Raw genomic sequence first — 9209 nt, forward strand, 5'->3', positions numbered from 1 at the left:
CTCCAAAACCTCTCCAAGTGTCCTTTAGCTACCTCGCCTGGGTCCTTGATCATGTTTCTGCAGCTGTGATCAGGCGGAGAGGGTAGAAGAAGCGTGGCAGCTGGATCTTGGCCCTTGGATTTGGTCAATGTCATCCAATACTTCATGAAATGACTGAAGGTGACTCCATCTGCTACAAAATGAGTAGCTGAGTTGCCTATACAGATTCCGGCTCCAGGGAAGATGGTGACTTGCATCACCCTCGTTGGCCGCATCAGAATTCCTTCTGGAGAGACATGAGGTGGAGGTAACTTTGGCATGACGCCATGCAACACTCTGATATCTTTAGCAGAATCGGCTTTCAAATCATTGAAATCAGCTGTTCCAGTGGACTCTGCAACAATGAGAAGAAGAGAGTCTTCACCATCCTTGTAGCGTAAGTAGGGAGGATCGGGACGAGGCGGGATGATTAGTTTGCCGGCGTATGGGAAGAAATGTTTGAGGGTAATGGAGAGTGATTGTTTGAGGTTAGGTAAAATGTCTTTGAGGAAACAATCAGTTGAGTTTTGGTAAGAGAAGAAGAAGAGAAACTCGGAGAGTGGTAGATTGAGCCATGGGGCATCGAAGAAGGTGAGAGGAAGAGTGGTGGATGGAACGGTGCCTTTTGGGGGAGAGATGTGAGTGGTCTCGATGACGTTAGGAGGTTGAAGATGAGCCATGGTGTTATGTGATTGAGCTTTGAGGAAATGAGTTGCTTTGTTTTTATAAAGGAACGGCTTGTCTTAAACCCACCGGGCAAGTGAAGAAAGTACATACAAACCTAATTAGATCAGACGCTCCCTCTCTCTTTCCCTCATGTGCCCCAACCCCCACAAGTCAACCTCCACCATTATGTTTGATAAAAAATACATTTTTATTGGGCTTTTAATTATGATATGAAATTTTAATTGTGTATATGTATTTGTTTTTACAAGGTAAAAAATGTAAAAAACTGAAAACTAAAGGCCCAATAAAAGACAAAATAAAGGCCCAATAAAATTGTTTTTTACCAAACATATTGCTACGTATAATCATATCTCTCTTGCATTTATTTGCATTCATCTGTTTTATGATCTCGCAAAGGCTTGCCATAACTCGAGTTTTGATTAATGTTCCTGTATCTTGGGATGAGGGATTATAGAACAAGTCTTGTTTTGATGTTAATAATGTTAATGGGTACTCAACTCAAGGTTGATGCTATATATTATCGCTCGTACGTAATTAATCAGAAGAAATGCATAAACGTAAAAAAAAAACAAAAAACAAAAAAAACGCAAAGACTTTAACGAGTTCAGGTATTCAATATGGAAACCCTACATCTCGACGGGGATTTTTACCCCGGAAAATCTACTATTTATACTTCACCCGAGTTACATAATAAAATACAACATCATATGCATATTTAGTATTCTTTTTTCTTTTTTTTTGCTAAACTGTAAATATCATATAAATGAACAATCAGGTTTTACAAAATATATAGATTTAATGTATTTTGAATCCTTGGCAAAAAAAGATAAAAACAAGGATACAAAAAACAAGTTGGGATAAGATTAAAAACAAGGATACAAAAAACAAGTTGGGATAAGATATTGATGGTTTATCGCAGCCACAACTCCACTAGACTTCTGAGTTTTCTCCTCCGTTTTCTTGCGGTGATGATGTTTTTGACGTCGTCACGATCGATGAGCTTAAAAACTTCTTGCACGGGCAGGGACAGTTGGTTGTGCAGGACATTGTTTCTTTGCTTCCAGATATGATAAAGAGTGGCTTGAACTACTATTCCTTCTCCTATATATATCAATCAACTCATAATTCCCTAACGCTTGAGCATTGTTAGGATTGTCTATCATCATCATCGTATCATCTTCTTGATCACCCACGAGTTGACTCCATTCTTGAGCTTGATAAATCGGTTGCACCAGCAGTTGAAATCGCTCTTCTTGTTCGGTGACGTCTTCGCCTTCGTTATCTTTCATCAGGAATTCCTCTATGTCAATCAATTCTTGCCTCCACTTCATCATGGCGTCGTCGTCGTTGTTGTTGTTGTTGTGCATCGGAGGAGGAATCGGTAACACTTCTTCTAGTTGTTTTTGTTGCTGCTGAGTAAATTCACGTTCTTCTTGTCCCCCTAGCCTAATCATGATGCCGTTGTTGTTGTTGTTCATCGGAGGAGGAGTCGGTATCACATCATTGTTGCCGCTCTGCGTCTCTTCGTATAACTGTTGTTGTTGCAGTTGAATAACACGATCTTTCTCTCCCTCTCGCATCAGCATATCAAGCTCATTAGCAAGACCGGCTAAACCAGCGTCTTCTTTCACTTGTTTAGTAGCGTCACCATCTCCCTCTAGCATTATCGTCTCAAGCTCATCAGTAAAACCGGTTAGATCAGCCGCCTCTTCTTGCACTTGTTGATTCGACATCATGACGTTCTTGTTGTTGTCGTGGATCTGCCCCAGAGGAATCATCGGTATCTCTTCTTCTTGTTGTTGTTCATTAATGTCACGATCTTCTTGTCCCNATGTCTCAAGTTCATCAGCAAAACTGGTTAAATCAGCTTCTTTTTGCACTTGTTGATTCGACATCATGACGTTGTTGTTGTTGTCGTGGATCTGCGGTATCTCTTCTCCTTGCTGTTGTTCAGTAGCGTCACGTTCTTCTTGTCCCTCTAGCATTATCGTCTCAAGCTCCTCAGCAAACCCGGTAAAATCAGCCTCTTTATGCACTAATTGGTTCGGTAGGATGTTGTTGGTGTTCTCCGCCGCCACCTGAGGCTGAGGCTGAAGTTAATGTTGCGAATGAGGCCGAGGCTGAGTCTGAGTTTGAGGAACATAGTTAATGCGTTTGTCCACTTTCGTCTTTGTCTTGTCTCGGATCAGACACAAGACCAAATCTTGGAAGCCCTCGTCAACTCCGTGAAGAGAATACTCGGTCATGCGCCACTCGGTCTTCTCCTTTTCTCCATTCACTATGGTGTGGTACGTAAGAAGCTTCTTGTAACCAATGATTTTATTTCCGTCCTTGATATCTGTTTTCGTGACGCCGCTTCTCCAAACGCCAGCTTTGCTTCCTCCTCTTCCTGGTACACTCCGGCTTGGTCTCTTGTCACGCACTACAAGAAAACATGCAGTTTGAGACTACAGTTTATGACTCTTTTTTTGGTCACAAATAATTGTAACGTTTTTGGGACGAATTTATAACTAATAGAAGACTACATAAACAATGGTTGCAAAACAGTCCCAAAATTACTACAAACAGTTGTAGTCTCCAAATCGTCTCATATTTGTGACTATTATAAGACTATTATAAGACTATATCATTGTAATCCTAAAATAATCGTAAATTGTGACGAATTAGAGACGCTTTTTATGGTCGGGAGTTTCAGTCACAAAAGTAGTCCCAAATTTGCTACTTATTTGTGACTTTAGGTATTTTCTTTATATCAATTTTTTACTCATTAATTTAAGAAATATTTTTTATAATTCTACGAGTGATTGCCGAATCATATATTTTTTCTTTTCCTTTTTGGAGGCTTTAATTTTTTTTTGTTTGTCTCACAAAATAGTGTCGCAAAACGGTCACATTTTGAGACTATTTTGTTAATTATTTGTGACTATTTTGTGATTACTTTGCTACTAACACCTGAGATTGTGACGAATTTGCTTCTTTTTACTAACTTCTAATAATTGTTTATGTATATTCAACAATAAAGAATTATAAAATTTGTGAATGTATTTATTTCTACATTGGTATGAATCACTCTAGACAATGAATCATCATTATATCAAAAAGAAATATAATTTCAAATGTTTAGGAAAAAATATTTGCAACTTACATAACATGTATAAGTATTACATGTGATTTCTATATCTTGTTTGTGATTGTTTTGTAATTTCTAACTTTACTTACTATATCAAGTTTTTACTTATTACACTCATAGATAGTAGTTATAATTCTTAATATGAGTGCTTGTAAAATCATTTGCAAAATTTTGTGGCCCTTAAACTTAAAATTTGATATGTATAAGTTTGTGATTCATAGAATAAGGTCACAAAACAGTTACACTTTGCGACTATTGTACTAATACGGTCACATATTTGCGACTAGTTTGCCACCACTTTGCTACTAACACATGAGATTGTGACGAATTTGCTACTTTTTACCAAGGCCTAACGAATTTATTTATATATTCAACAATAAAGAATTGTAAAATATGTTAAGTTATTTGTTTCTACATAGATATGAACTATTTTAGACACTCAATCATTCTAATACCCAAAACACTTTAATTTCCAATGTTTAGAAAATATATTTGCAACTTACATATATAACATGTATAAGTGTTACATGTGATTTTTATGTAATATTTGTGATTTTTATGTAATTTCTAATTACATTGAGAATTCTAATCTGAGTTGTAAAATCATTTGTAAATCTTTGTGGCCCTTCAACTTAAAATTTTATATGTATAATAAGTTTGGACTATAAGTGCTTTTGAATGCTTGTTACCAATTTTTGCTAGTCATTTTTTATTTTAATCATAATTATAAAACTCGAATAATGTAACTCTTATATATATATATATATATATATATATATATAAAAAACAGAAATCCATCACTTTAAAAAAAACCAAAATGTTTTCTTTATAAATCTAATTGAAATCTAATAGATCAAAATTTAAATCTAAATCAATTCTAATACTTTATAAATCCATACCCCCAATATCTAAATTATAACATAAAATGAAATCAAATTACCAAAATTTATCAAAGAAAAAAGGGGAAAATTTCTCATTGGCTATTCTTAAATGGCAAAGATTGTCATTAGTTTATTATCCACCATTGATGAAGTCAATCCAACGGACAGAAATCATCTTCTTTTCTCCTTCCCTTCTACTCATCGTGTCTTTCCCTTTCTTTCTAAAGAAAATCAATTTTTGTTTTCTCTCTTTTCCTCATCTTCTCTCTTTGTCGCCTTCTCCTCTGAAGATACCAAAGGAGCAGAGTTAAACGTGGTTTCTATACCGGCCGTCGGATCTAATACAGCAACCGCGTCAGTGTAGACGGTGGAAACAAGTTTGTCTCTTTTTCTCTCTCCGTTCTTAATCTGTTTCTGAACCCATCGTTGCTGAGAATAGATCTGGAGAAATTCTATGTGTTTTAATTATTTATTTGATTTGTACTTTAGGTCTCAACCACAGATCTGAAGAATCAGTGTCAACAACGACTTCAGAGGTGTTGAATCTGAAGACCCTATTGTCAACGACGACGTCAGAGGTGGTGGATCTGAAGATCCCAGTGTCAACGATGTCGGAGATGATGGTGGTTGCTCGCACCGTTTACCACCACCACTACATTTCGAATCTTCTGCCAGTTCACCATCAATACATCTCGATTTCTGCACAGTCGCATCTCTGGCACTCCGGTCGCCGCCACCGTTTTGTTCTCCGTCGCTGTAATAATACATCTCCGGCAGTTGCCAATCTATAGATATAGTTATATAGATATATTGTATATATATAATGAATTTACGAAAGAAATAAAAACTACTTTTAATTTCATTTTCTTGTATAAATTTTTATATTTTTTTTTTACTTTTTTTTATGTAGTTTGTCGCAAAAGGGTCAGGAATATATGACTACATATTGATCTTAATGTAGTCGCAAATTTAAGACATAAAATGAGGTCACATAGTGGTCAGTATTTTGTGACTATATCGGGACCAATAAATTTTGCGACCAAATTTTAACGACTATTCAAAACAGTCACAAAATAGTCATATATAGTGCATTTGCGACCATTTTAGGACGATTTTTGGAGTCCCAAACAGCTTGTTTTCTTGTAGTGACGAAATTTCGGAACAAAGTAGTACCATTCCTTCTTCTTGAAAAGACGATTGCTTACGTGAGGAAGAAGCCACGGTTCGGCCTGGTAGACGTCCATAGTTGTTATGTCGACACTGCTCTGCTTCCTCTTCACCATGTTGCGAAGGTGAAACCTCACCAGCCCTAGATCATTGGGAACAAAACGTGTTCCAACCAGATGATGATACGGTTTCCCCATATCGTGGATTCGAATAAGACCTAAGGTATATAAATTCCTAGATTAGTTTTTCTTTCTCTCTCTCTCTCTCAAATCTTTTGTTGTAACGAGTTTTGAAGTTGGAGGATGCTGCTATGTATATATATATATATATATATATATATATTAATATATAGACCACATTATGGGCCTTATACGGAAATTCTTTTTGTCGGTGATTAGTAGAATTAATCAAACATTGTAATGAGATTATCTGAGAATTGAGATATGTACATAGATAAAGTTAGAATCTAGAAGATATCAGGATTAGTTAAAGTCGATAAAAAGGAAAAAAAGATATGAGATACATGCATGCATGAAGAGTATAGGGCTCAGAACAAATAATATACACGCGCGTACGAGGCCCAAAGGGTTACTAGGAACTCGGAATAGATTCTAGACATATAGTACTAGGAACTATTTTATGCATTTATTAATATCATTCTAATTTGTTATATTAAAACCTTTTCTGATTGACACAAGGATTAAAGTTAGTGAAACGAAATCTTGGCTTCTTTTCCTGTTCTTAAAAATTTCTTAGACTATTTTCTAAAAAAGTAATTATTAATTTAGTTATATAATTACAGGCAACGCAAGCTCTGTTTTTGTTTTTGTTTTTGTTTCTGTGTAGTGAACTACTTCCTCCGTTCCAAAATATAGGATGTTTTAACTAAAACACGCAAATTAAGAAGTCTTTACTTTTAACAAGTTTAACCAATCATAAATAATATTGCATAATATAAAATACTAAACTAATCTAAAAGTTGCATAGAAACTTGAAAACATCCTATATTATAAAACAAAAAACTTTTTTAAAACATCTTATATTTTCAAACGCAGAGAGTATAATATAGCTAAAACAGCATGTCGCGATGGTGTAGGCAGGAGGTTGATGAACAGTTGGGCTATAAAGGAACATACATTTAAAAAAAAACTAGGAAACCGAATGAACATTGATTCGACGTACGTTGTTGTCGTGGATATGCGCATGCGCCAGGGGAATAATCGGTATCTTTATTTTTCTTGCTGTGGTTCAGTAATGTCATGATCTTCTTGTCCCTATAGCATTTAGTTATATCGTCTCAAGCTCATCAGCAAAACCGGTTAAATCAGCTTCTTCATGTACTAATTGGTTCCTTAACCGGTCTAACACATTTAAATATTCTAAGACTATGTGCATTGGTTAGTCACTCGCCAAATTTGGAAAAATGATTGCGAGCTACATGAAGTATAGGCTAACACATACAAACAATATAAATGTTTTGTTAACTACATGAACTATTGTCATTATATAAGGACACCCATAAACAAACATAGGTTATGTGTACAACACCATAAACATTCAACTCCGATGTTTAATTGACCAGTGTTTACCGATGTTGACCATTGTTAACCGGTGTTAATCAGTATTGACCGGCGTTGACCAGAAAAATATTCAAAAAAAAATATTTTTTTTCTTTTTTTCTTAACAATAATGTTTTTTTTGCTTTTATGTATTTTTGATAAATAAATAAAAAATATAAATGATTTGTATAATTTGTAAAAACAAAATATAACAGCAAACAAAATACTAGAAAATTATATACCAAAAAAAATTAAAAATTTTATGACAAACAAAATTTGTGGTATCTAGTAACTAATTTTGTTAATACAGAAAATATACCAAAACAATATAATATAACTATACCACCAAAATTTTATGTGTTGTAGATATTTTCATAAAACTATAACAAACATATACATTTTCCTTTTAAAAATCATTTTTTATTTTGTTATTTCAAAGGTAGGGGTTTTAAATATATATATATATATATATATATATATATATATATATATTAACTTATTTATAAGATTATGTCATTTGAAATATATCCAAGGCATTGCCAACTATTTCTTTGATTTTACAAAACCAACCTTTGATTTTACAAAATCAACTTTTTTTAATTATGTCTTTCATGTAAATAAATAGAATTTTTATTATTTTCTTCCATTCTTTTTCTTATTAAAAACAAATTAATAGTTGGCAATGTCTTGCATATATTTTAAATGACATAATCTTATAAATAAGTAAAAAAAAAATAGTTAAAACCCCCACCTGTGAAAATACAAGTTTAAAAATGATTTTCAAAGGAAAAGATATATATTTATTATAGTTTTATGAAAAAACTACTACACATAAAATTTTTGGTGGTATATTTTTATTATATTACTTTTGATATATTTTCTGTATTAACAAAATTAGTTACTAGATATACCACATATTTTGTTTGTCATATAATTTTTAATTTTTTTGGGTATATAGTTTTTTTGTATATTTATTGTCATATAACCTTTTCTTGTTATTTTTTTTTTGTAAATTATACTCCCTCCGTTTCAAAATATAGGATGTTTTAACTAAAGCACGCAGATTAAGAAATGACCACTTAAAAAAAGTTCAACCAATCATAAACAAGACTGCATAAAATAAATAATAAAAACCTCTAAAACATCTTATATTATGAAACGGAGGGAGTACAAATCATTTTTTTTTTTTTTCCAACCAAACTATAAATATTAAAATAGAACTCCAAGATTGGTTGCCCAAACAGGAGGAAACGAGTTTACAAAGGTAGATTCTGAAGGTAGAGATCGTGAAGATCGAGCTAGGCAGTCGGCTCTGACATTAGCGTCTCATGGAATCCTGGTGAGGGTGAAGGAGGTATAGGAACTTCGAAGCAATGAGAAATCCTCCAGCAGATTAGAAAAAGCCGACCAGTCTTCCAGCGTCTGCACCATCGCCGTTAGCTCTACGCTATCCGTCTCAAAAGCCTGACAATCGACTCCAACCACCAGTAAAGACTCCATAGCCCAGATCAGCGCTTGTGATTCTGCATGTAGAGGTGATATACTCCGACGGTGACTCCGTTCTCCCAACATGATCGTTGTAAGCTCTCCATTGCAGCACCACCAGCCCAAACCCTGGTAGGGATCTATACCTTTCCAAGAACCATCAAATTGACATCGGGGAGAGGAACCCCTGTCCTCCGAAAAAGACGGAGGATCCAGATAATTCACTGAGTAAGACTTGGCCTCCTCTCACAATAATTTATCCGTAGCCGCTTGATTCAAAAT

General features: G+C 34.4%; 1 pseudogene; it reads right to left on the reverse strand.

Moving 5' to 3' along the window:
- LOC104738904 overlaps positions 1–918 on the reverse strand; it is a 4511-nt pseudogene extending 3593 nt beyond the window's left edge.

Source organism: Camelina sativa, chromosome 14 (genome assembly GCF_000633955.1).
Source record: "Camelina sativa cultivar DH55 chromosome 14, Cs, whole genome shotgun sequence".
Classification (NCBI taxonomy): domain Eukaryota; kingdom Viridiplantae; phylum Streptophyta; class Magnoliopsida; order Brassicales; family Brassicaceae; genus Camelina; species Camelina sativa.